The sequence below is a fragment of the Aotus nancymaae genome, unplaced genomic scaffold (assembly GCF_030222135.1).
Source record: "Aotus nancymaae isolate 86718 unplaced genomic scaffold, 86718_ANA_hifiasm-v0.15.2.pri h1tg000059l, whole genome shotgun sequence".
Lineage (NCBI taxonomy): Eukaryota > Metazoa > Chordata > Mammalia > Primates > Aotidae > Aotus > Aotus nancymaae.
This window is the reverse complement of record NW_026988473.1, coordinates 68,203,471-68,223,520: the sequence shown is the minus strand read 5'-3', so window position 1 is coordinate 68,223,520 and position 20,050 is coordinate 68,203,471. Positions and strand designations below refer to the sequence as shown.

Genomic DNA, 20,050 nt, shown 5'->3' with positions numbered 1-20,050 from the left:
TTGCAAAAGAGTGGGGCATAGAAAGTGCTACTAATGATATGTTGTCATGGTGTATCAACAAATGGAAGAAGATGTATAGAATAAAATTATTATTGAATTTTATTTTTAAAATGGCCAGTATATTTAATTGTGAAAGAACATGTTTTAGCAGTTGGGGAGATATGTCTTTACAATGGATAGTGATTATGATTTTTAGTACCCTCTGTAAATGTGGAGCTTTTTTTTTTTTTTTCAGTAGGTAAGTTTATTTCTTCCCACTCTAATAAAACAACCTGAACTCATCATAGCCCTTCACAACATTCAGGTATGACCCGGAAAGTATTTTCCTCAAGGTTGAGGTTAATTGAAAAGCTATTAATAATTAGGAATGTACAAGACTAAATGGCATTCTAAACACTCAGTGTGACTTGTTACTAGTTGTCTGGCCTACTGTTTTCCCTCAGCTAATGTCAACAGAATTCAGTAGCATCACAAAATGCCCATCATAATGCTCACAAAAATAATAATATTAATGATAATAATGTCTATACACCTTATGCATTAGCTTCTTTATACATAAAATTTAATCTAATTATCACAGCAGTTCTATTAAATAGAAATTATTTTTCCTGAATCCTAGAGAGAAGAGTAGCTAGTCCAAGGTCAGAAGACTAATGCTAAGTATCAGTGCTGGGATTTGCACCTAGCCAGCCCAGGGTGTTCCAAAACTGACTCCTTGTGTCTCTACGCTTTCTTCCTTCCACTCATCATTCTCCGGGATCCCCTAATCTGTCTTGTCTGAAGAAGGTTGCTCATCTTTTCTTATCTTGTCCCTCTCTTTTATATTAGAATTTCAAAGTGATAAGGTTTACAGACTCCAAGTTACTGATTGTGTAACTCAACCTCTTTATTTCAGATAAAACTATACCTAAACTATCTTGAATAAACAGTTCTCTTTCCTGTTGTTAAATATTTTACATTCTTTGTCTTCTATTGTTGGTTAAGTGTAGCAAACTTCTTTGGCCTTTTTTTCACCTTTTTTTTTTTTTTTTTTTTGAGATGGAGTCTCACTGTAGCTCAGACTGGAGTGCAGTGGCAGAATCACTGCTTACTGCAGCCTCAACTTCCCCAGGCTCAGGTGATCCTCGCACCTCAGCCTTCTGGGTAGCTGGAACCACAGGCATGTGCCACTGCACCTTGCTAATTTTTGTAATTTTTTTGTAGAGTGAGGTTTCCCCATGTTACCCAAAATGGTCTCGAACTCCTGAGCTCAAGGGATCCACACACCTTGTCCTCCCAAAGTGCTGGATTACAGGCATGAGCCACCATGCTGGGACACATATTATTCTATTTGAATACCTTTTAATTGTCATATTATTATAACCTTAACACTGGCATTTTTACTTTTTGCTTATTCCTATAGAATCCAAAGATGTCTTTTATCAAAAAGGAGCTAAATGCTTAGCAGTTGTACATGTGCTGTCTTTCTGAAATAAGTCAAAGATGTTAGGTGATTCGCTTTGACATTTTTCTAAAAAAGCTATACAAGAAATTCTTTGTTATTTCTTCATTAAAAAGTTCATCTGTACCAACAAATTCTGTTAATAAAATTATTTTAAAAGTGATAATGTGAAATCAAGATTGCCTGGCTGGGATAGACTACCTCCATTCAAATTAATTATTCCTTTCTTCTTTGTTTTGACCCTGTGTAATTAATTCAGAAATTAGCATCTTACTTGTATGCCTGTTGTCATGTTTCAACTTAAATCACTTAGTTTAGTCAATCTCCAGATTGCCTTACTCTAAACAGTCAGTTAAAGAATCTTTAAGATAAATTGAAAGTGTAATTTCTGGTGACATAATACAAAGAGTATTGAAATACCAAAAGTTGTGTGCCTTCACTTCCCTATCAGCAATATATTGCTTATTTCATTTGTTTTTGTTTTAATTTTTATATTTCTTTATCTTTTAAGTGCACATTATGAAATGTACCTTCATGATGTATTTAGGAAAGACTATTATCAATATTTGTAATCCTGTAGATGAGCTTGGCAGTTATATATAAGCTATAAGTGATGTAACTAAGACCACATTGTCCTGACGTTAGGCCATATTCACCTTGGAAAACTTTTTTTTGACAGTATCTCACTCTGTGGCCCAGACTGGAGTGCAGTGGTGTGATCTCAGCTCACTGAAACCTCCACCTCCAGAGTTCAAGCAATTCTCATGTCTCAGCCTCCCGAGTAGCTGGGACTGCAGCTGTGTGCCACCATACCTGGCTAATTTTTTGCATTTTCAGTACAGATGGGGTTTCACCATGTTGCACAGGCTAGTCTCGAACTCCTGGGCTCAAGCAGTTCACCTCAGCCTCCCATAGTGCTGGGATTACAGGTGTGAGCCACCATGCCTGGCCTACCTTGGAAAACTCTTTAAAAATCAGCACACTAGTTCTACTCTTCTCCTTGTCTAAACCAAACACATTAATTCAACATAAACTAAAATGAAGGATAAACTAGTAATGCATTTGCTGGCAATATGACCAAGGAAAGAGAATTATGTCCTGATGATGTTAGTATTATATAAAGAGCATTGGTCTTTGGGTAAGGACTTAGAGGGAGGGGATTACATTAGTCTTGCTCTTTGCTATCTAGCCCAAAATCAGTCATTTGGCTTCTCTGGCCTCAGTTTTCTCATCGGTCAAATAGAAGTAAAATTTATGCTTCAGTAGATTTCCATTGTCCTCAGGATAGTGTTCAAACCCTTGATGTAATCTACAAAGCCCATCATGATATGGCCTCTGCTTTCCTCTCTATCATCACAACTTGCCCCTCTTCTATGAGCACTTTAAGTCCAGGATTCTGAACTACTTTCAAATCCCTAAATGGCCCATGCTCTCTAGGTTCCAGGATTTTCCTTAATCTGTTTGGCTAACTAGCTAATCACAGCCTGGCTGTACCCATCACTAATTCCACTCTAGACTTAGGTGACATCACCATCACTAGGAAACTTGTCCTGGCTTCTATAAGCCCAGGATGGATCTATCTTTAGCTCCCACAGCAACTTGTGCATTTGTTGTAATTATCTCCATTTTTCTGTAATCCTCAGTAGATTTGAAATGAACAATTTCTCAATCTCATTCAACATATTTCTAGAGTCTAAAAGAATGCCTGGCACATAGTTGTCTTTCATATGCTATTTAATGGATTTGAGGTTGTCATCAATTTTGAATTGCATCATCATTTCATCTATTACTTAAAAAAAAAAAAAGATTGCTAATGAAACCATAACACAGCATGAATTGCAAGATGCATCTTGATTTCACAGGTGTTAAAATATAAAAAAAAAGTTCATTCTTTAATAATATATGACATAATGGTGCAGAATGAATGAAATTACTTTGGAGATAAAATGAGTTAATATAAATAAAATGTTTAAAATATATTTGCTATTAAATTACTTTTATTTCTTTGGTAATATTAGTAATAGTTTGCATAGAGAAGTATTATACATAACCCTGAGACATATCATATATTTTGGCTTGTGCCATTCAGACTCAACAAGTATTATGTGTCCCATTCTGAATTTAGGAAGGTAAATGATAAAGGAAAAAAATGAAAATTAACATTATGAAATGGATTAAAAGACATCATCACATTGGAATTATTTAGACTGCAGAAAGCTTAAGAGGCCTTCCAGACTCCCTGCTATATATTTATATGTCTTAACAACAATAGTTAATACTTATTGAAATTGTTCCATGAGCTGAGAACTGTGACTACAAAGACTCAGTGAGATTATCACTATTAGTTTTTAGAGAGAAAACATATCACTAGTAGGTGTCTATGATTAGACACTCTGTATGATCCTAGAGCTCAGGCTCCTTACTGGTAAATAATACTCTACCTCTGTATGTTTCCATATACTATATATTGTGTGTGTATATATACATATAAATATAAAAAACATATTATACTATATATATATAAAAGCATGTATGTTTACAATGAGTTATATACTAAGTTTATTTTCCCCATAAAAAATAAATTTAAAAAATGAATTTAAATGCAAAAACTGAAATTTATCTCAGGCATAAGAAGTGTGCTGATATTGAAGATTCATCAGTCCTCAGTGATCGTTTTATGTCTATTTTTGCCTCATAGTAGATCGAAGAGTGGTCTGACCTGGAGAGAAGGCTGAACAGATTGTCCTCTCAGATCCCTTTCTTAGAGGCTTGTGAGTCTCTCAAAGCTCCTCAGTTGTGAGCAGCAGCATGACTCAGCGCCAATGTCTGCCTAGCTGCGGTGGCAGAGAGGACAGGTGTTTGCCCATGCTGAATGCAGCCCTGCAGTTCTCCTCTGTCACCTGGAAGGTGAATCAAGCAGCAAAATGGACAGTAGCACCTGTTCTGAGGTCCCAGAACTGCTGCCCACCCTGGCAGAGCACAAAGCACAACTTTTATGAGGTCAGGGAGAGTAGACAGAATCAGAGAAATCGCCAAAGTGAAGGAAGGGGAGAGTAGGCTGGAGAGCAAGATGGTCACAAAACCATTGTAAAATTTTGATTAGTTGTACTAATGAGTATTAAGCAGTTTGCTTGAGCATTATTACATGCACTTTGCATGTACCATCTAATTTCATCCTCACTACAGCCTTCTGAGGTACTCTTATTATTAGCTGCATTTAATAGATGGTCTAAGGTATAAGATGTGGATTTGCCAAAGGTCATAAGCGGTGGAGCCAGCATTTGGAACAGGTTTACTGAATCTAAAGCCTGTGACCCTAGCCCCACTCATATCTTATGCTCTTCTTTAAAGTCATCTTGAGTTGGATGGACCTCTGATATGGAGAATAGATAGGCTGGAAAGGAGACCTGACTTCTCTGTTGTGGTCCTTCAGAAACCAGATATAGATAGCCTTGCTTCAGTCTAGAGTACAAAACTTTATTTGCATCTTTTTCTTAATATAACTTTAGAATAATATTCCTCTACCTGATATTGTTGAGTGATATTACACTGAGTAATGAAGATGAAAGGATACATTCTCCCATCCAGCAAGATTAGCTTAAGCATGATTATCACTGTAAAGATAAATTTGATAATCAGTTAATCTACATGTCTTATTTGCACATGTATTGTAGGAATGAGGCAATTAGAGAAGGTATTTCACTTTAAATAATGCCTTGTAGTATTTGCTTATATTTGAGGTAGTCTCATTTCTTCAAATATCTTATTAAATTTTTTTATTAAATCATTATAAATTCTGTCCTATTTGGTCTGAATATCTAGCATCTAGAAGGTCCTAAGTGAGCTCTGCTTGGATGATTCACTTGAATGGGACACTCTTAGCTGTATGCAGTATAGGAATTAAGACTGGATTGGAGGTTAGTGGGGCTGGGTATTAACTGACTCTGCCCCACAACCTGTGCCACCTTGACTAAGTGTCCTAACTTTCCTGGGCCTGAGTTCATCTGCAAGTAGAGTCCTTCCAACTCAAACATTCTTTGATTCCAATTCTGATTTTCTATAAGACTGCAGAATCCTTAAAGGAAAGGATTTGTACTCATTTGTCTTTGTATTCCCAGCACCTGGTAAAATGCCCAGCACTAGGGAAAACAGAACATTTATGCCAAATGACTATATACAAAAGGCCTTGAACTTCCTTGACCATTAGTAAGAAGACTATAGTGGAGATTCTACCCAGTTTCAGAGTGGGAGCACGATGAAAAACGCTCGGGGGCTCTTCTTTTTTAATTGCATTTTTCTTTGAAGAAAGAGGAATTATGAGGCATTTTATAGTACTGGGTTTGAGGCTTTGGTTCTCTTTCTTTCTCACTTTTCATGCCACTAATACTGAAGTAAAACAAACAGTAACTAGCATAAAACCAGAGTCCTCTTCAGCTACCAACAATGACATCAATCTAAAATTTTCCGACTGCCTTATACCGTATGCCACATCATTACAAGCTTATAATTGAAGATGAAATGTGTATTGCTTGAACTCTCTCTCTTAAAATTCCAGTTATTTAGAGAATCCATCCTACCTGCTACAGACTGAATTGTGACTTCCCCAGATTCATATATTGAAACTCTAGTCCCCATTGTTACTATATTTGGAGATAGGACTTCTGGGAGGTAAATAAAGATAAATGAAGCCACAATGGTAGAGTCTTAATCTGATAGGCTTGGTGGCATTGTAAGAAGAGGAAGAGACAGATTTCTTCATCTTTATCTCCACTGTGTGAGGAGACAGAGAAAAGGAGGCTATCTGCAAGACAGGGAGAGAGAGCTCACTGGAAACTGTACCCTGATAGAACCTTGATCTTAGACTTTCCCGTCTCCAGAACTGTGAGAAAATAAATTTCTTTTGTTTAAGCCACCTAACATCTAGTATTTTGTTATGGCAGCCAAGCCATACCACCTCCCACTATTGTAGATGTATATGATGATTTCTAATGAGGAGTGGTTTTCTAGTGCCCAAGGCCAGCCTATCACCAGGTAGAAATAGCATTCTTTTTTATTCAGAGTATTAAACACATGGCTTCAGCGGGGTTTAAACCACTCAATCTTTTGAAGGCATTAGGAAAGGTTATTTAAAGTGGTAATACATTTTTTTAAAAAGGAGAAGTAGAGGTTAAGGGGAATGAATGAAATGCTTTTGGAGGATTACTTTGGCTGTCTTTATAGTCATCAAAGCTACAGAGTAGGAGAAATGAATCCAAACTATTTACTCAGCAAACTTGATAAAACAAAAAATACATTAAACTCACAAAATACTTATATTTCTCTTCCATACCTACTTGTGATTTTAGGTCACCTGATTTAAAGGCAGAATTGGTTGATATTCCCGACCATACCCTCCACTGTTTGTCACAAGTTAGTCTTGGAGAAAGTTTCTACTATGAGAAGGATGGTAACTTTTCACCAGGGTTTGCAGCAAGATATGACAAAATGAGCACTGTTAGGGTGTTGAGGTCCGTGGTATTCCTGTGCTTGTTAGCAGTGCAGAGCTATGTCATTTGACAGAAATTTTGGTGATTCTCTAGCACGGAAAAGGTGAAAACTTATTTGTTGTGGAAAAGGTAAAAGTATATTGAGGTTAAGGGAGCTGGAGGAGGGACAGTGCTTGGGAAAATTTAAGGATAATGAGAAAAATAAGTCTTTTTCTTGTTCCTTTCCTATTTGGACATCATCCTGGCACAGGACTGACTTTCCTTTAATTTTTTTTCCCCAAGATTCTTGTATAGGTTCTTTGTCATCTTCATTGACTTCTGTCTTTCACCCATTTTGTGATTCCTCTTATTGGCACACCACCCAAGAACAGTTAGGCAGTGAAAGACTCTAGATCTGGCTTTAAGACTGGTTGGGTGACCTTGAACAAATGACTGCATCTCCTTGATTGTCAGTGCTCTCATGTATGAAAAAGTGGTGATAACCACTTTTTCATGGGTTTTTGATTCAATTAAAAATGCATGTGAACAATCTATATATTGTAAAAACTTTTTCTTCCCTACCTCCTCTCTTTCCTCCTTCCCTCCCTCTCTTCTTTCCTTCCTTCCTTCCTTTTTTCCTTTCTTCCTTCCTACTATTCATTTCAATATTCTACCTAGTTCTAGAAAAAATGAAAGATAGTTTTTACCACTTCAACAATGATGCCTCTTACTCTGCTATCCCCTTAGGCTTCAGAATGGACTTGCTTTGTCACCCTGGTTTTATAAAATGAGGAGGTATGTCATTATATCTCTGTCACTGGCTAGAGGCAGAAGATGACTAAGAAGAACATCTTTCTTTAACAAGTGAGAATTGTTAATATGATGACTCTGAGAGAGTTCTAGGTTTTTCTTTCCTTTTAAATAATTTTCTAGATCCTCCTCATATAATATTGTCCCCCTGCTCCCAGACTTTCCTATACTTCTGTCTTTCAAAATATACCACCCAACTATTAAGAAAGGAATTCCCTGTTTTGTGAATGCCAATTAAGACATATCACTTCTCATTTGAAAGGAAGTATTATGTGCTGAATGACTCAAATTGCTTATCTTCTAGCTGGTAAATGCATCACCTGGCCTTTGTTGCTTTATTTCAAGTCCTGGTAAAAAGAGAGAAAAGTCCCATGGAATGTAACATTGAAGTTCAAAACTGAAAAGGATCTTCCTTTCATAGATAATAATAGTGACATTAATGAACATTTACTGTGTCTTTAGCATGGGCCAGTCACTACTCTATGATTTTACACGTTCTAAACTTAGCAATCTTCGCAATGTCTTTTTATGCAAAGTAGTATTTTGTCCATATTTTTACAGATGAGGCAAAGAAAAGGTCAATTAATGTGTCCAAAGATGCACGGTTAGCATGTTTTAAAGCCAGGATTTCAACCCAGGCTATCGGGACCTGAGTCCACATTCCATACCTTTCCATACCTTTCAAATGAGTACGCTGAGTCCCTGAGGAATATGAGGTTTGGGACGATTTTTTTATCCAGTATCTCCCAATATTGATGGCCAAGTTTTGGGGATTTGAACCTAGATATTCACAATTCCAATCTTCAATCTCATTGGCTCTATGCACCACTAAGATGTGTGCCCCTATATTTATTTCTCATGATCAAATATCAAGGAGTTTCAAGCACTACGACCCTTATAGTCTTTGGTAAACAATAGCTGCTAAGATCCTCTTTCATTTAACCAAAAGTATTGTGGTTATACTCATATTTGAATGGTGGTATTGATAATCTTTGATGATATTTTTAGTGTTTAACTGATGTGACTTTATTTGACTTCAGTGCCCTGCTTCCATTTAAAAAAAATAAAAGTCACCCAACAGGATGGCATTTGGAAAACAATTCCACACCAGTGGTTGCATTAATTGCCACTTTGAATGTTCCTGCTGTGAACTGAATGGAGCCACTTTGGATCTATTTCTTAGAAATAGCCATTTTTATTACCTCTGCTCTAGGATGCACAGTTTTGAGATCTTCAGAGGGAAATATCTTCACTAATCACTTTCTCTTTTCTGTTTTCATTCCATAAGTAATCCTTTTCATTGTTATGACAATTTTTAATATTCTCAGATTTAATTTATGACGGATAGGGGATGCGGTAGCATGATCTTGCCTCTCCTCCTTTCAACATACAGCATTCTGTTGACTCCTCAAGTGTAACATTTTGAATATCATGTTTAATTCAGATACGATCCATCATTTTATTAAAGTTGAGATTTTTCTTTATATATGTGTAGAATTTGCAAAGGCTTTATGAAAATGGCGTTTATGATATACAAGTAAGAATTTCTTTTAGTATCAGACATTTCTTCAGTGACTGTTTTTGAAAAAGCAGGATAAAATATAGTAAGATGAATAATGCTTGTTAGCAGTTGTCAGCTACACTATGCCTGTTAGAAAACAAATTCTAAAACAATTCAGATTAAATAATGGTTTTTGTACTCCACTTTTTTTTTTTTTTTTTGCAATTTTATAAGTTTATCTGATGTATTTGACAATCAGTGATTAGTTCTCATCCACATTGACTGTCTGTAGTTTTTTGAAAGTGGTAACAGGTACATAGGTAACCAACATATAGAGCTTATTTGGTGAAGCTTCATCCTCATTACGTTTCCTGGACGACTGCACACGGATTCAGTATGGGACATTCCTTATTCCTTTGGCCCAGACAGCTTTGTTGAGCCCGGTATCAGTGCGCGCATCTGGAGTTCCCATCTCTATAGCAAATTTCTGAATCTCTTCGCGTGCCCGAGAAGCACGCTTCTTGAAGCCCACTCCATGGATGCGCTTGTGAATGCTGATGGTGTATTCTCCGGTCACCACCTCTTCGATAGCAGAACGGCCCTTTTTCTTCTCTCCACCCTTCTTTGCCGGAGCCATTCTGTCGGATCCTTGTACTCTACTTTCTTCAAATCACTTATCTAGTTGTCCTGAACAGTTTGAAAGTTGTATCTTCTCTATTTTTCCTGCTTGACCCTTGACTGACCCCAGGTTAATAAAATTCGAGTGAATAAATTATCTGCAGCCCTTGAAGTCAATTAACAATTAAACAAATACTCATTTGCTCCTTGGTATTAAAAAATACTTATTGCACAGTCCTATTAATATACTGTGCTGGGACTTACTATTATGCATGGATGCAGAAATGATCCAGCTATGGTCCCTGTCCTAGGGAAGTTGAGGTATAGATTGGAAAAAAAGAAACATACACAAGTAAGGCAAACACTTAGCAAACTCTATATTGCTTGAAAGTATAAACAATATGCCAGTTTTTCCCTCTTATTTATTCTGCCTTGCCCAGACCCTCTTTGCTTATTTGCTGAATCCTAACATTCTTGAGCTCTGTGATCATGCCTGATTGCAAACCACCTGGTATATCATTCATTCGCCGAGCCCTGTGCTCCAAGATTAGAATAAAACACACCTGGTTTGATTACATTCTTAAGAAGCACATGTGAATGTCCATAGTATCCTCCTACCACACCCCCAACCCCTGCAAAAGCCTTAAAGAAACTGTTCTTATTTTTAATGCTTCTATTAAAATAATAGAAGTAGAGTATTTAAGAACACGGTTTCTAGATCCAGGTTTCCTTGTTTCAAATCCCAGCACTGCCATTTACTAGCTGTGGAACTCTGAGCAAGTTACTTAAACCTTGTGTGTTTTATTTTCCTCATCTATAAAATGAGAATAATAGTGCCTGTCTCATAGTGTTGTTATGAGGATTGAGTAAATATTTTTGAATAACTGGTATTACCTAAGTTTTTTTAAACGAATATAATGTGACAATTTATTTAAAAAGTTATTATGGGGTGCATACAATTCTTTGGCACCTCTCAAATAATTGGCCAACTCTTTCATCTCATTCTCTGCCTCTGATTTTGACCTGTAGTAGGGCTATTTTGAACAACTTCGTAATCACATGCTCCACAATATCAGCATAGATGGGCAAGCACATTTCTGCCCTAATATAGCAACCTTGAGTTTCACTGTCACTGAGCAGTACTTTTGGAAGGTGACTCTGATTTAAGCAGTTGATCTTACCAGAGATACTAGGATTACTGCCATTTGATTGTTGAGTCATTAACTTGAAAAGCATCTATCCACGAGTGTCTGCTTTGATGTCTACTCAAGAGAGCAATGGTCTCTAATTAGTGTAATGAACTTCTCTCTTCCTAAAGCACCAGTTCTGCTTTTGGAAATAAATCAATGTCCAGCATCACTATTTGTTGCTCAATTATATAGATACTTCAGTGTGTTCCTCTGCATTCACGAACTGTTTAATGGAGGTAAGTACATTCAGATAGCAGAAGATGGCTCACTTTTGCATTTACGATTAACATTGTATGTACTTGAAAGTGTATTGCCTATGTATGTTTCCATGCCACACCTATTTATTATTTATTTAATTTAATCACTGGTTGAGCAAAGAGCATGTCTTTCTAAACTATTTTTTTAAAGAAACTGGACAGTAACTTTGAGTAATTAGAAGACATAATCTCAGCAATCCATAAATGTATTCATTTAAGAGGTGCCTCACAGTATGCTGGGAAGCTGGGACATGATGGTGAACACGGCCTATTCAGTACTCATAAACGAGCAATTGCAACATAGTGTGATGAATATGATACGTTATATGAATATGTGTTCAGGGATTTTATACATTTCCATTATTGGTTGAGTAAATATTTCACAAGTCTGTGAAGTAATCCATCTTAGATAATAAAAAGATAAAGTAGGTTGGTTGGGATTTTATTTTTTAACCCGTCAGTTACAGTAGATAAGTGCCAGGTATAACATGGGCACAATTAAATTTAAGTCAAATTATTAAATATCTTAGAGTGCTAAGTAAGACAAAATATCATTTAGTTATCAAACCTGGATATAGTCTTATTGTGATAAAATATAAACATAATATAAAATTTGCCATTTTAATCATGTTTAAGTGTAGAATTATGGGCATTAAATACATTTTCAATGTTGTACAACTATCGTCACTATCCATTTCTAGAGTTTTCAGTATACCAAATGAAAATTCTATGCCCATCTGAATATTTAACATTAATGAAAAAATTTTCAGACCTCCCCCATTTGAACTTGCCATAAAATGTGCAGGCACATTTACAATAGTTCCATCTACCTGTTACAGTTACTCTGAGAATGTTTCAGAAATACTTACAAATCCTTCAACTTCCATTATTACTTTGATAAGATTTTGTAACAAGAAAGCAGGAGAAGTGACTTTGGATAGGTCTGGAGTCATGATGTTAAGCATTTTGTTGCAAGTAATGCAATTTAATTCCAACTAAGTTCCTTTAGCTTTACTAAGATTAGTAATTAAATATTTAGTTGTGTAGTAAATTAGCTATGCCATGTGGTCATTGGAAAGTAGGTACTCCATTTACTGAAACATAAATGTTTTACAAGGTATTGTAATATAACTAGTAAATTAATAATGACAATTTAGGCTTCAGCTAATTAAACTCTTCCTTAGCATTTATTAATTTGAGGGTCTAAACTAAAACAAATTTGATTGTGATAAGTGTTGTGATGATTTAGCTATGCCAAACAAGAATAAAGTTGGAAAAATGGAATGTTTGTAACTAATTATAAAGATAAAAAGTGAGTTTCCAACTGTCTTTATAAATGTTGATTGGCAAATCTAAACCAGAATTAAATATGCATTAAGGAGAGAGACTTTATGGTCAACTTCATACCCTTATTCAGATAGAACATTTTTTAACAAGGATTGACAACATTGCTATACCTTACAATCAAATGAATTTTAAAGAGCATCATCAGTGTGCCCAGAACTGCCATAGGCTATTAAAACAGCATAATTAAATTCTCTGAGGCTCAGTTTTGTTGTTGTTTTTTTTTTTAATCTGTAAAATACGGATACTAGAGGTAAATCATGAGCATAACGGTGCTGTATACAGTAAGTGCTCCAGATTCAATTCATTTATTCATTCACTAAAATAAACAGTAATTAGAATTAATGACATATGCATAATGTATTCTCGTTTAAGTATCTAAAAATAAAAGAGACATAATTTGCCAAAGTACCTTCCTCATCTCTGAAGAGTTCAGGCAAGTGAGGGAGAGAGATGTTTGAGTGGACGACCATATTGCTTGACAGTTCATTTGTATTTTTCAAAGTTGTGCTTACAGAGGTGCTGTAGACTCAACACAATTTGGAGGCATAACAGGAGAAGTGGACAGAAAGGAGTGGAGCCACAAGAAGCTCAGAGAGGGGATGATGCTCGAAAATATTTAACATAAGAAGAAGTTTGACAGGCAGATGTGGAGAGGGAATCATTCTGAGCAGAGAAAAAAGGGCAAAGCACAGATTCCTCAAAGAGCATGGCTTTTTCATGAAGCAGCAGGAGATTCATCTTGGTCTGAGCAGAGCAGGTACACAGGGAAATGGGAAGATGTGACTTTGAATAGGTCAGCTGGGGCCAGATGGTAAAAGGTTTGGTTTGTTATCTAAATAGTTTGAATTATTTGATGGAGGATGGAATAACAGTGTCACTGATGGGTTTTAAGGTGAGAGAGAGGTTGACATGATCAGATTCAGATTTTTGGAAAACGTGTCTGGCAGCAGAATGTGGAGAGTGTATTAGAGATGAGCAAGAGTATAGACAAGGAGATGTTTCAGGAGATGTTTACAGTATTCTCAAACTTCAGTGTGCACAGAAATCACCTGGAGTTCTTGATAAAATACGCATTGCTGCACTCTACCCGCATGTTTCAGATTCAGAAGGTCACGAACAGGGAAGAATTTGCATTCTTGACAAGTTTACAGGTACTGCTGCTGCTCTGGGACCCTGTTTTGAGATCTGCTGACATAAATAAACGATAAAAGTCGGTCTTAATCAGTTTGGGCTGCTGGAACAAAACACCATAAACTGGGTAGCTTCAACAATATTTATTTCTTCAAAATTCTGGAACCTGGAAAGTCCAAGATCAAGGTACAAGCAGATTCCATATCTGGTGAGAGCTCATTTCCTGCTTCATAGATAGCTGTCTTCTCACTATAACCTCACAAGGTGGAAGGGGAAGGGAGTGTTCTGGGAACTCTCGTATAAGAGTACCAATTCCATTCATGAGGCTCCACCCTAAGGACTGCTCCACCTCCTGATACCACAGCATTGAGGATTAGCTTTTTACAGATGAGTATCAGGACACAAGCATTGGTCACTGGGCTGAGTCAGTAAAATACTAGTGGCAAATGAAATCTCATTCTAAAGCCCTAATTGATTGGAAGCACCCTCATGATACAGTTTTGCCTGCTGAAATTTTGCTGGAATAATATTTCCATGGCTTGGGCATTCGATGATGCTGGAGGGTGTTAGGTGAAATAAAGTGAACCAACTGTTTTCTTGAGTAAAAGTGACATGTGGCTCCCAGTGACTGTTAATGCAGTGATAGCCTTAGGAATATTCTAATTCAAATTCCATTGTTTGTTATTCAGATTGAGAGAAGGAAGGGACTTGTCTTTTCACAGAGCTGGTTATCTAAGCAGGTTGGTTTCTAACATAAGGTGCGGGTCCTGCAGTCTTGCCTGTTCCCTGTGTTTGCAGCTATATTATGGTCAAATGAGAACCTGGATGAGTTTTACTTGTTTCACTGTTTCAGTTTTTTAAAAAGTAACCATATACTTTACTAAGAAGGTTTACGTGATCATTTTCTTTTTGGTTGAACAAGACTTTCTCCTGCTTTCGTTTATTCCGTGTTGTGTGTTTGTTTTTAAGGCAAACATCATCTGTGATTACCTTTCGTTGTAACGAAGACTTCTCTTTCCTGTAGCCCCAGTGTTGTTCTACTGAAATGGGTTTCATCTGCTGAGTGTAGGAAAAGGTTTTAATTGACATAATTAACTCTGGTGTGGTTATCTCAGATTTAAAAAGAGGCAGTTGATTCTTCCAGAATGTAAGGGTATTGCCTGGTAGAACTAGCATGCTGTGTGTAATAATGAAGGTAGTTTGGGAAGAATTTTGTGCTCTTAATTAGGAGCAAGATGAGGTATCCTTTTGTCGGCAGGAAGCTCAGGACACAGGCTTGAAATTGCAATGAATGTAATAGGATTACCTCACACTTGAGATGGTACTCACTAAAGGGGGCACAGAGCCTTCCCTACAAATCTGCACTAGTTTGGGGATGGGGGTCTTGTAGAGGGATGTTTTGAAGAGATAATTTATGGTATAGTTTGGAAGACTTTCTGCCTTTCTTTCTGTTTGTCTGTCCAGAAATAGAGTAATGATCATAAAATTATTACTCTATTTCTGGCATCTCTCAAACGTGTTTTTAATGGAAGGTCTTTTGAGGGTTATTTTGTATATGAGACAGTATGTTCAGGATGTTCTAAATGATGTCCAGAATAAATACATTTTACTTCTGTAAGCACTTGGTGTGATTGCCTAATATTACAGCTCATAAATGTTTATGAAGATAAAATGCTATTAGTTCATGTAATTTCTCCCAGGTATAAGGATAGATATTGAGAAGATATTATTGAATACAAAGAGTGCTTTGAAAGCATGTATGGAACTTTGAATGCATTTTAATTTCAAAGTAAGAGCAGTTTTGAGTTAATTAAGCACCAGAGACCTTACCTGAGCCCACCAAATTGAGTAATATATAATCTCTCTCTCTCTCTCTGTCACCCTATTTCTCCCTTTTTTCTCCCTCTCCCTTTCTCTTTTCTGTTTTTTTTTCCATATATTTACAAAACTTTGAGTTTTGTTTACCAAGCATTGTGTAAAGCATTAAGTATTCCAGGACAGATAAGAGAGAACATTTGGCTTCAAGGAGTTTACATTTGAATGTAAGAGGCAGGCAAGCAATTTATGTCTCCAAGTCAAACCCACAGTTTTGAATATACTAAAGAGGGAATACATTATTCCAATCTAAAAATAGAGAATATTCCGAAGAAAACATAGAAAATTAACTGAATATAAAGAAGAAAATGGATTTTGATTGGCAGAAGAGGATAGGACAGCATTCCAGGGTGAGAAAACACAGAAAGCAAAGGGTTAAGAGCGTGTTAGGGAAGCTAAGTGTATTTATTCTAGGTTGAGAATAGGGTGTAGAGGAGGGTACTAAGAGTTGCATCTGGAGAGGAAGGGTTGGACTAGATTGGGGAAAGCCTTGCATGGAGTAGTAAAGAGCTAGCACCTGATTGCATGAACAGAAGGTAGCATGGTATAACTAATTCAAAATCCACTGTGACAAGAAAATACAGTGCAATAATGGTTAAAAGCATGGACTCCACTAGGATTTCAAACTCAGGCCTTTGCTTATTATTTGAGTATGTTATTTAATGACTCTGTACTTCGCTGCTTTCATCCCTAAAAATAATGATACCTCCTTCATGGTTTTGTTAAAAGGATTAAATTTAATGATGTATATAAAGTCCTTGATGTATCATCCAGCTGTTAATCTAGACTAGTATTGTTGCTCTTCTTTTTATCTTCACTTTTCCATCATCACTTCACATTAGGACTTTTAAGCCCCTATCTGTTCATAGAACTAAACTAGAAAATAACTTTGTGTTCGGATCTTGCAAGTCTTACTATGTGCTAGGATGTATGGAAAGTGTTAGCAACACAGAGATGAATAAGAGCCCAATACACAAATAAGGAATTGTGCTACCATATGGTAGCACCATATGCAAACTCCTTTAAAAGTGCTTTTGGAATATGAACCAATCACTACACTCTAAAAGCTTGTGGTCAGAGAACACACTCACGTTATCTTAAGATATAAGAAACTTGGACATGGAGTTTGGCTCTCAACTCAGCATATTAATAGATAGCAAGGAATTTATTTATATTACATGTAAAGCAAGTGTATAATTTAGGATTAAGGGTTACTCTAAGAGTATAATTGGTTGAGGTATAGGGAGATAGGAAGTACATTCCCAGGTGTTATAGTGTACAAAAGAAGTTCAATTTTATATGTTTCATCCATAAAGGCTTCCCGAATAAAGTGAGATTCTAATGCTTTTCAAAAGCCTGGAAAATAATACATAAAATGGTGGGGGGAAAAAACATGTCTTCATGAATTTTGTCATTGTTTTGAAGAAGGCAGAGGCATCCAGTGAGAAATGAAGAGCTGAGGATAGGTTGTGAGATGGCATCTTAAAGAACTAAAGGGGCAAGGTGGGCAGAGAAGATGGGCATGGGTCCGGGTAGGGTATGTGTGTGTGGTACCCGAGCAAATGGCTGTAGACTCTGAGGAAGTTACCAAGAGCCTTGGATTTTCAAACTGACCTGTAAGGCAAATAGATGATTGTACTGGAGAGAAAGGAAAGTACTGATGAGGGACTATATATGATTTAAAGGAGGCTGTGATAGTTGGGAAAGAGATGGACTTCAGTAGAAGGAGAACAGGGAAGGAAATTAGCACGTATTGAGCATTCACTATGTACCAGGCGTAATGCTAGCTACTTTCCATGTCTTGTCTCGTTTCAACCTCACATTAATTCTGTGGACAGATAGTATTATCACTATTTTAGAGGAGGGGAAACTGAATTTAATTTAAAATGACTTTCATAGATCATATAGTGAATTAAGAAATCTAAGCAAAATATACACAATCAGAAAGTCTAAATTCAGTATTTCCGCTAAACCACATCATATCTTCATTCATCTATTTATTCAGTAACTAATCACAGAGCCCTTGCTGTGTGCTGGACACTATGTTGCTATCTTTACATTCTTGCTGTGCACCAACTAGCTGCCTAATCTCGGAAACCACATTTCTGTGACTGTTTTCTCACCTATTAAATAGGCTTTTGTGGCTACTTAATCAGTGTTGGTCAAATTCAAATTCATATTTCAATAATTATAAAGTAATTGCAATCCATTCTTTTCCATTCCCCAAGAAAACACAAAATTCAATATTTGGCATCGTTTTATTAGTTTCTTTCAGTTATTTCTGTTATTTACTATAAAGGTTATGAAAACGATATTGGTTATAATAATGTTGATAATAACAACCTTTTATTGAGCACATATACTGTGTCAGGCTCTGTGTTCATGTAATGCTATCTCATTTAATCTTCAGCAAAAGTGCTTGAGTTGGAACAATTTGACTGCTTTATGTATATGGAAACTCAAGCTTCAGGAGCTTAAATGACTTTGCTAAAATCACACAGATAAGTGACAGACCAGGATCTTAAATTCCAAAATGTCTTATCACAAACCACGTGTTTTTAATCATTAGGTGATACTGCCTTCTTATCTAACAGAAAATGTTCTTTTGCCAGAGTAGTCAGTAATTCAGACCATCCTTGCTCCTAGTTTGTCTAAATTAGGGAACTTTCACTCTAATTCTTAGTCTTTGGAATTGGTTACTGTTGTTTTAAATGACTGCGCTTGAAGAAGACAGTTTCATTTTGCTTAAGTGGGAAACAAACAAAAAAACCAGTTTTGCTGTATATCCATAGACATCCCAAAGCACACATCTCCTCAGACACTGATTTTCTAGGACAGAAAACGGGAGATTCAATTTCTTTTTGGTTAGAGAAATTCTTAACAAGCATTGAATGTTAATCTCTTTCTAAGTTACTCAGGAGTAATATTGTGGACTTTATTTTTGACAAGTATATTGGAGAGACTAAAATAGAACAAAAGAGTATGAATATATGGTCATGAAGGGATATTAGTATCAAGGCTGGAGCACAAAGTGGAGAAGGGAGTTTTATCAGTCTTTTGATGTTTTAGGTTCTACACATTTAGAATTTGAGATTAAAATCAAAGGAGAAAGAACTGGAGAGACGCCAATGATTAGTTTACAAAAACCCAAAATAGTAATTAAAATTATTAGAGAAGGAAGAAGAAAATAACAGCAATAACAGCTAATATTTATTGACGGCTTATGATATGTGGCACCCTACACAAAGCGTTCAACATGTGATTAACTTATTTGATCCTCTCAAGGCGTATATGAAGTAGGTACTATTATCACTGCTATATAGATGAGAAAATGAGTTTGAGAGCAACAAAATGACCTGGAAAAGCTCACACAACAAGTGGAGACAGAAGTCTGTTTCTGTTTGGCCCAAGTGTTTTGCCCACTGATCACCATCTTGACAATCAAAAAGGTGACTCAGAACTGAGGGTGTGGGAGGAAGACCCAGGTGTTTCACTGGCCCTGGCCACACCTATGACACATCACTTTGAAATCATGAGTCCTAATTCTCAGAATTGTGACAATGTGCATTCATTGATAATGAAAGAACTTAGCCTTTGGAGTCTGGCAGTTGTTTCATCTAGCTGCGTAATCTTCCGAAAAATACTTTACTGAGGCATACTTCTATAAAATCACGGAAAAATGAATATAAGATGAATAGAAAACTTTAGTGCCTTGTACTTAATTAATGTTCATAATGGTTCATAAAATATATTAATAATACCATGTGTTTAATGCAATAGTTGGTTCCCAGAAAGAATGCTCAATAAGTGGTGTCTATAGACTATATTTTGTGTTGTGATTCTTATCAGCCTGTGAGTCTGGGAAAATTAGCAGGTGCATGCAATGACATCCATAGTTCTTCTACCGTAGAGAAAGGTCATCTGTTCTTACTAATAAGAATCACATTTCCAGAACAAGTTCTGGTATGTGACAATACTACAGTAAAGCTTCTTAGAATAACATCTTTATTAAATAAAAGCTGTTTGCCTTTAGGGAAATAATAGTGCACATTGCATAATCCTCTGCTTTGCATATTGAAATCTGGCTGCCAGACCTTGCTAAAGGAATTCAGGAAGTACCTTAAAATGGAGAATGACCTTCACACTTTTATAAAATAAATGATTAATTTGGGGATGATTAATTCCACCTGTACTCTGTTTTCCAAACAGCTTTATCCATCCCAAGAAAGGTCTTTCACTTTCAAGGATAAATGATACATATTTTTAATAAAATTATGAACAATCAGGTATGTAATTTGTATTTGCTATGCATAATAAAATATGTAATTAAACATCATTCCGTAATTAATTAAGGCATTAAAACCTGGAAGTGGCCAGAAGCTACTTTGCAGCAGCATCCTGAGTTGGGAGATTGT

General features: G+C 36.3%; 1 protein-coding gene and 1 pseudogene across 20 annotated transcripts in view; one reads left to right on the top strand and one right to left on the bottom strand.

Moving 5' to 3' along the window:
- The window catches only part of DLG2 (discs large MAGUK scaffold protein 2), a 2,157,409-nt gene that overhangs the window by 1,184,677 nt on the left and 952,682 nt on the right, over positions 1–20,050 (top strand). The gene's annotated exons all lie outside the window — the stretch shown is intronic.
- Positions 9,480–9,854, bottom strand: LOC105728956 (large ribosomal subunit protein eL31-like; annotated as a pseudogene).